The 8,684-nt window shown below is 41.7% G+C and overlaps 1 pseudogene; it reads right to left on the bottom strand.

Moving 5' to 3' along the window:
- Positions 1-1,226: 1,226 nt before the first annotated feature.
- On the bottom strand, positions 1,227-1,847 carry LOC143679561 (protein lin-28 homolog A pseudogene; annotated as a pseudogene).
- Positions 1,848-8,684: the final 6,837 nt, after the last annotated feature.

The following is an 8,684-nucleotide window of genomic DNA, read 5'->3' as shown; positions in this document are numbered from 1 at the left end:
ACACACACACACACAGTGCATGGCAGGCCTAGCCTAATTCAGTGAAGGATGGACCTGATGTACCAGGCAAATCCTGTGCTCTAGGATTAAGAGGCTAGGAACAGGAATCCCTTATTACATATATAGATAACTCTTACCTAACCTTGGCTTCATCTCTTGACCTTTAAACTGCCCAGCTCGCCTTACCTCTCTGTACCATCTTCCCATTTAAACTAATTTCCAATTTTCCAGTAGGAGATCAAGTCATGGGGCAACCCAATTAAAACCTAGTCTTCCATGAAAGGGAGGGATTTCAAGAGGACACTATGGCAGAAAAGCCAGTTCTAATTGGCAAAAATGAGGCAGTACAAATAGTTGTTCTTTGTAATGATAAATCAACGACAATAAAAAAGTATTCCTGCTGTGCAGACCTGTAGCTGCTGCCAGATTTATCCCTGAGATTGCACACATACCTGAGAACACAGTGCAGGAATGAGGGCTTAGATTAAAATATACAAAAATACAAAACCAGAATATTTATATTAAAAAAAAAAGTTAAAATGCACAAGATATGTCATTTGCACACACCTAGTGCAGTTGGCATCCTGGAGAAAGTGGGACCCTAGGAACAGTTATCCAAGAGAGTAAATAAATAAAATCGGATTGGCCCAGAATGGGGTAGGAGTGAACTTGGGAAAAGTAGGTCTGCAGCTGTCCCACTAACCACTCCTTTTGTCTATCATCACAATCCACTGTTTGGGACAGTCCCCAGCACCCTGTCCCAACGTGGATTATGAAGAGACAAGACATGGAGAAAACCCGCCCTACGCTCAGAGATTCCCTCCCACAGAATAGTGGCTCATGGGTTGGGTCCATCAATCTGCTCTCATACTTATATTTTCACTCTGGCCTAAAAAAAATGTATAACTCCTCTTTCAAAGGAAAACATCTTCCCTATCTAAGCCAATGTAAAAAAATGGAAATTCTAGGGGTATTTCATGCAGGCTCTAGGGGTATTTCTTCTGAAAGCTCTCACTTTATATTTGGATAGAATATGGTTGGAATTCCTTTCCCTCACCATTTTCCCCCACCAAAATGGAAGAGGGACTGATGCTATGGACCCCAGCCTAAGATACATGCAGTGCCAGCTGCCCCTATCTATCCTATCTCACTTTCTCCACTTTGTGGATTGATGCCTGCTCCTTGGAACTTCCTGATTGCAAAGGATTGCCCCCACGCACTGTGGCTCAATTCTGGGCCTCCGGCAGCAAGGCAAGACTGCGGATCTCTTCTTCTTCCTCCCAAAAGTACGAGGGCTTTCCCTGTGAGCTGGGGGCCTGCTGAGCTTTCAGTGGACATGAGGCCACCATATGGCTGATGCTCTGGCAGAAGTGGCACTTCTTGGGCTGGGGTGGCAGCTTGCATTCCTTAGCACGATGGTCTAGACCTCCACAGTTGTAGCACCTTTTCCCTTTTGTTCTGCCCGTCTGCATATTCTTCCCCTTCGGCCGCCTCTCACTTCCAATTACAGAACACCCCACCAGATCCAGTGACGCGGATAGATTCCAGGCCCTTGGCAGAATTCTTAAAGGTGAACTCCACTGCTTCACCCTCCTTCAGACTCCGGAAGCCCTCCATGTCAGTATACTCTGATGCACAAAGACGTCCACTGGGGGGGTCGAGCGCGACCCGCGCCGGTGGTCATGGACAGGAAACTGAACGCCATTGCACGTTGAACCATTTCCAGATGCCGTTGGAACCACTTCCAGAGAGCTGTGGCTGCTCTGCCTCCCCGGCTGCGTTCTCCGTGCCTCCTCTGCCACGTTGGCACAGCCACCTGCAAAGTACTGGTTGGACAGGGAGCCCATGGTCGTCACCTGAGCCCGTGGCCCTGGGCCCCTGGTCGGGTGGCTCCCAGAGAAGACAGGAGGCAAAGGGGTGGTTGGGAGAAGAGGCAGTTATCTTCCCCGGCACAACAGTGGTGGGAGGGCCCACGGTGGTGTTCTTTTTAATCCATTCCTGTGAGGGCAGACATGTTGTAGTTGAGACTTTTGGTTAGGTTATTTCAATTGTGATGTGACCTTTTACTGGAGTCCTTTAAAAAAGGATAAAAGGCAGAGAAGCTCCAGAGAAGCTGAGAGAGGAAGCCACTGGAACTGGAAGCTGAAAGCAATGAAGCCCAGGAGCAGAGGACCAGCAGATACTGGCTATGTGTCTTCCCAAATGATAGAGGTGTCCCAGAAGCCAGCAGCCTATTCTTCAGAATCTATGCATCATTCTGTTGATACCTTGAGTTGGACATTTTCACATTCTTAGAACTGTAAATTCGTAAGCTAAGAAATTCCCACTGTAAAAGCCAACCCATTTCTGATATATTGCATTCCAACAGGTTTAGCAAATCAAAACAGGTAGATATGGGAAAATATCGTGGTGCAAAATAGCATATAAGAAAGGATAGGAGGCATTATACCTGGTATTGACTTATATTTGTATAGAATGTCTCTGGATGGATACATAAGAAATTATAAAGAATTCTGGTTTCTGGAAAGGGAAAATATTGGTGGAGGACAAAGAAGAGAAGGGGGAAGAGAGAGAAAATACCTATCTATGTATATGCAGCTATATACATACTTATCATTCTGAACATCTATTATTTTTAAACCTTGTGAATGTGTTGCCTAGTCAAAACAGCAAATATATATTTAAAATTAACACCAATATTAACCGGCATAGTTTATTCCAATTGGGTTGTCGGCTCAGCTCACAGCATTCCCCCAGTGGCCATAGCCAAGCTTCAGCGCGATCCCTGGGCAATGGTTGACTAATCCAAAGTTGATATGTCTGACCTAAGCTGGGTCAATCATATCATCACTTTGGGGAATTTATAAACACAAATGAAGACCCACAATGGTAGAAGGTGGCTAGAAATGAGACATCTGATACCATGCCATGGAGACAAGTTGTTAAGTTCTTGACCCGTAGATCCACAGAGCTGTCCTAATTCCTGTCCTTCTGGAGGCTTGTCTGTTCAGTGTTTCCTTCCATTTTCTGAGCCTCCCCTGCAGCTTTCTAATAAACCCATTTTTTTTGCATATATTAGAGTTGTTATCTACTGGTTACCACCAAACATTCAGTTGATAAAACTGGTTTGATGAATTTTCTTAATTTCACATTCCTATCTTTTGGTTGAAGTATTAATGTACCAACTAAATTCACGATCTTTTTGCTCAGCCTTGAAACAGAAACCTTTTTTAGCATAACGCTTACAGTGTTCTTCTCATATTTATTAAATAGCATTATAAATGAATTCCCTACTGTGAAGTCATTCTTTTGTCTTCACCTTACAGACCAAAAATGAATAAAAATTTAGACCCAGCCTGAGTGTTGCCTTGGCTGCCTGAGCAGGTAACCATGCAGGTTTGTTTGTAGAGCAGACAGCGTGTGGCCCTTTTGCCAAGCTACAACAGATATCACAAATGTATGCTCCTTGAAGTCTAACCAACAGTTAGATAATGCTATGTAGAAAGTAACGTGATATATTAATTGCCATTTTCAGAGCACCATCTACCTAGCTACTTTAGTAGGAAACTAAAGAAATAGTCCCTGAAAAGTACACTGAGGTATTTTTAAAGCATGTCCCCAAATTCTTTGATATTCCCCTCATTGGAACATAAAGTCTATGTCCACTTCTCTTAAATCTGAGTTCTGTGACTGCTTGATCAATAGAACATGGTAGAAGGGCTTCTGTGCAGTTGCTCAGTCTGGGCCTTATGAAACTAGGAGCTTCCACTTCCTATCTGTTGGGTTATTCGCTCATGGAACTCAGCCACTGTTCTGCAAGGAAGCCCAGGCTACCCTATGGAGAGACCCATATGGAGAAATCAATAGCCAGCACCAATTTACCTGCATGTGAGAAAGCTTGGATGCAGATCCTCTAGCCTCAGTCAAGCTACCCTAGATGACACAGCATTGGCAGCAACAAACTATCCCTCTGAGCTCTGCCAAAATTGCAAATTTGTGAGCAAAATAAATGTTGTTGTTTTAAGCTACCAAGTATTGGAGTGATTTGTTAATGGAGGAATAATTATGAGAACAAACACCATTGATTGTTGCATGAATTCAGATAAAGACTGAACTGAATATTCACTTGTAATATTCAAACATGCACATTCTAATTTTTTTCCCCATTGTAAGATGCCCGTTTGTTTAGATCAGGCATTACCCCAAATGGGGATTCTTTCCAATGGAGTCCTTACCAGCTGATGAGCCCACAGAGCCATAACTCCTACCTCCTAACAGGGCTTCCCAGGGTATTCTTCTTTACCTTTTATTTTTCTTCCCCTTTAAAAGTCACCTAGTGCTAAAGGACCAGATAAAATAATTCACAATGTGCCTAAGAGCTGATGCTATCTAAAAGTGTTATATTTCTCTTTTGTTCTTAACTCTTCCAGTAGATGCATTTTTTTTTCCCAGCGGATACATTTTAATGAAAACCATTTAGAGGCTTGATGTCTAAGCCCACTACATGATCATATCCCTGCTGTAGTGGCTGCTTGCCTCTGTGACGAGCAATTGGGGAGGTATTTTGCATGGTAGGCCTTTTCTGAGTGTCCCCACGAATGATCCCATAAAAGGTTGGAACCAAAGGTGCTGTACATTCTACAACAATAGCAGTGTAGCATCATAGGAGCTACATGGGTAGATAATCTATTGGTGGGTTTATTAAAAGCCAGCATTCTTATTGTGTAGTAAAGGAGGACAAATTGAATTAGGAGAAGACCCTTAGGGGAGAAAGTTGGGTGGAATTATTTAATTAATGATCAAAATTGCAGTTAGATTTGTCATCCATTATCTTCTGAGAGATGACTGTTTTTAATCTTACTGTGGTGAAGTGCCATTGGTGGTTGTGGGGTGGTTTGGGGGAACTAAGCCAGTTTTGTTGCGGGCTTTGTCGTTGGGACCCAGGAAGGGTTCATGGTCCGTAGCTGTCTGGGCTAGCTTCCTAGGGGTTCTACCAACCTAGAGGCCTCCTATTGAGCCCAGCCTACATGTCCTATTCCTTGTTCACTTGTGGTGATTATCCTTCAGACACTCATTTCCCCTCCTCGTAATCTGGCATCTTTTGTGTCTTTGCTCCCAATTCATCAGATGTAACTCTTGGTATTTATCTAAACCCCAAATCTGGACAGTGTTTGAGTTCTGTTTCCCGTGGAGCTCTCTGGCTGCTTACAAATCAGAGATGTGTCAGCAGCTCTTGTTCCAGGGGAGGTGAGTAGGAAGATCAGAGCACAGGCACCAGGTGTGGACTGTTCATTTCTCCTTTGGAATTATGCAAGGCCTCAACCCTCTATAATTGCTTGAGTCTTATTTCCACTCAGAATATCAAAAGACCTCATGTAAACATGAAAACCGACCACGGGAGTCAAACACAAAGAATAAGGTATCAGGCCTCAGCTCCAAATCAGCTGGGGCACCCTGTTACATTAATGATAATTAACAAATGTGCTTTTCTGAATTAATGTGAGTTTTAATAGAACTTGTCAAAAAATCATGCCCACATGCAAAACTCTTTTAAAATAGAATGCCTAAGTCCTGTGACAGTTTGTTTCTATCATGATAGAATAGAAATCTTTGTTATGTTCTTGTGGTGCGCCATGATGGGGACATGAGTAAAAAGAACAGCGAGAGAAAGGAGAAGCCAATGTCAAAGTCTTACACTTTAAATAAGACAATACAGACTCCACCCATCTGCCAGAGTCGTGACCATTATTATTAGATTTTAGCACAAATGTCACAATTAGCTTCAGTTAGTTTCAAGAAGCATGAGAAATGTTTTAAACAGACGTTGGGATAAATTCTGAGAATAATTAGCCTTTAAAAATATCTTGCTGTCCTCCACTTCTTGATGATACTGGTTTTATCATAACTTACACTCAATTTGAGAAGACAGACTTAGAAAACTTTCTCATTCACCTGTATCTAAGCCAGACAAAGCTAACAGCAATAAACAATTCATCACTATGATATCCTCACCAGTTCCAACTCCCTCATTCACAATATCCAAAACACACGGATACACACAACTCTGCCTTATCTGTTTGTTTGAGCAATGCATATCTTTCTGAGAACTGATTATGATCCTATGTGAGTTTTCTAACCTCTTGTTTTAAGCCTGAAGTGACATGACCTCTATTGTCAAATGTCTGCAGGGTTACACTACAGCAGAGGATTTAGGTTTGTTCTTTGTGAACTAGGAACAACTAGAAGCCACAGGGAGAAGCTCCAGAGTTAGAAACTTGCATCCTTTGCAAGGAGTAACTTTCTGACTTGTTTAAAGAGAGAAGAGGCTATTTCCAGAGAGGTGAGTTGCCTGTCAAAGTTGTTGGAGCATTTAAAGGGAACAAACAGAGCAATTTCACACATCTCCAGGCAACTGGGTGACACAGTCTTTAAGTGCTTTGTGACATCAAGAGTCTGTGAACTTCATAACCTAGTGTGACTATAAAAGCACAACATGGAGAGGCAGCATTCTGATTATGTGAATATTCATTATGATTCTAGGCTAGTTTTTACAATAGCTATTTATCTAAATTTGATTTTGAAGTAAAAACAAAACAAAATAGGCAAAAAACAACAAAGCCATAGGGAAAACATCTTCCCTTGTTGTTTTCCTTATGCCTGAAATTCACGATTACTATTTCCTAAATCATATTTTTAAAACCTTACTCTTCTCTCAAAAATACAATTAGTTTTGGGAGAGGTAACATTTCTTTGCCTTTGCAAAAGCAACTGTCAGTAGGGTGAAAGTCAGATAAAACATAATCACAGAGTCCCCAAAACAAAAAGCCAAGAGGTGAGGCTTGGGGCACAGGAAACGGAACTGAGTAGGAGTCAGACAATTTAAATTGTAATCCAAGTTTAGCTAATACAAAAGATACGACCTTGAGCAAGTTATTTAAACTCTGTCCCTCTGTTTTCTCTTCTATAAAATTAGGAGGTAGGATTACAGAGAGCTGTGGGCTTTCCTAGACTGAATGTGATGGTTCTAGATTTCATCATTTTACTGGTGACCAGGCCACATATGTCATCAGTTGCTGGCTTAGGGCTTCCTGGTTGAGTTGGATGCTTGCTTGAACCCCTTAGCTTTGTTCTAAGTGTGAAAAACCCACCATTTCATTGTTCAGCTGCAAAACCAAACCTAAACAGAATTTAAATTTACTTTGAGATTTAAACTTTACCAAATTGTATCTAAGCAGAACTCAAATAGACTGACACATTAGCCACTTGATCATTGATATAAGTGCATTCGGGACAAGTTATAATATCAAATTAAAAGCTAAATAAATGAGCATCTTCTGATCCCCAGGGCATGGTTAGCTGATGTGGAACATTGAATTGTGCACCCCCGTTTGGATATGTCCTTGGTCTTGGTCTGCATTCTGGTAGGTGTGGGCCTGTTATGCATGAGAACTCTTCAAGCTGTTGCTTCAGTTAAGGTGTGGCCCAATTGAATCAGGTTGGGCTTTAATCTGGATTACTGGAGTCCTTTAAAGGGAGAGTGGAAGTCAAGACAGGAGAAAAGCCAGGAGAAGCCACCATGTGCATCCCCATGTGACAGAAAAGCCGATGATGTTTGGCAGCAAGCCCCAGAATGCCACAGTCTTCGGGGAGAAAGCATCATCTTGCTGACATTTGGGTTTTGGACTTTTCCTAACCTTAGAACCATGAGCTAATATATTCCCATTGTGTAAGCAAACCCACTGTACGGTATTTGCTTCAGCAGCTGGGAAACAAAAACAGCTGATGATAACTTTTGTGATAGAAGTACAACTTTATTTCCAGAGCCTTCTCTTAATCTCTCCCCCTTAAAGTCTCATATACCTAGCATAAGACCACATTCACAATGTCTCTGGCAAACCTCAGTAGTTCCTGAACACTCAGACCCAGATACCTTGGCTACTCTTTAAGGCAGCCTGTTTAGATTTCCTGGGGTGACCAGAACTTTCCCACAATCATTGGGAAGATACTCTTTCCCAGCAATGGTTCCACATAAGTTCCTAAAATATATCTCCTTTGGGGCACATTTGTGATAAAACATCCCATACCCAGAGCCTGTTTATGGAGAAGATACCCTAAACGGGCCTCTTTCTGGCCTTGCCTCTGCTTATTTTGTCTCAACATTTTGCTTTTCAGCTGAATTTCTCTGAATTTCCCCTTCCACACGTTGCCTTCATTTCAACCTCCCATTTCACATTTGAAATTTATTTATTTGCTCATTTCATTTCTCCAGATTTCTGTTAGTTTTATCAAAGGGTAAACCTGAAAATTTGCTTGGCTAACAATTTAATTCACCAGAATTTTTGTAACACTTACCCTATGGAAGCCATGGTGCTCAATTCTGCAATGAGCTACAAATTGGATATTCACTTTGGCTCTGTTCTTGAAAACTGTGGGGTAAAGATGACTGACCCAATTTTCTTGGGTGAAATGTATGCATTGATTGAGCACATTCATATACACAATAGGCTCTCAAGTCTCTGTTATGGTCTGATTTACCATTGACTTTGTAGTACACTCACTAATTTATATATTTAATTTCCCCCCCATTTTATTCCTTTTATCCAGTTTTCATTTATTGTCAAGGTATTATCACAAGCTTGCTTCTCCCAGGTCCCTTATTTTGGATATGATGTCAACAATCATCT

The sequence above is a fragment of the Tamandua tetradactyla genome, chromosome 4 (genome assembly GCF_023851605.1).
Source record: "Tamandua tetradactyla isolate mTamTet1 chromosome 4, mTamTet1.pri, whole genome shotgun sequence".
NCBI lineage: Eukaryota > Metazoa > Chordata > Mammalia > Pilosa > Myrmecophagidae > Tamandua > Tamandua tetradactyla.
The sequence above is the reverse complement of the archived record's forward strand: the minus strand, read 5'-3'. Positions and strand labels throughout refer to the sequence as shown.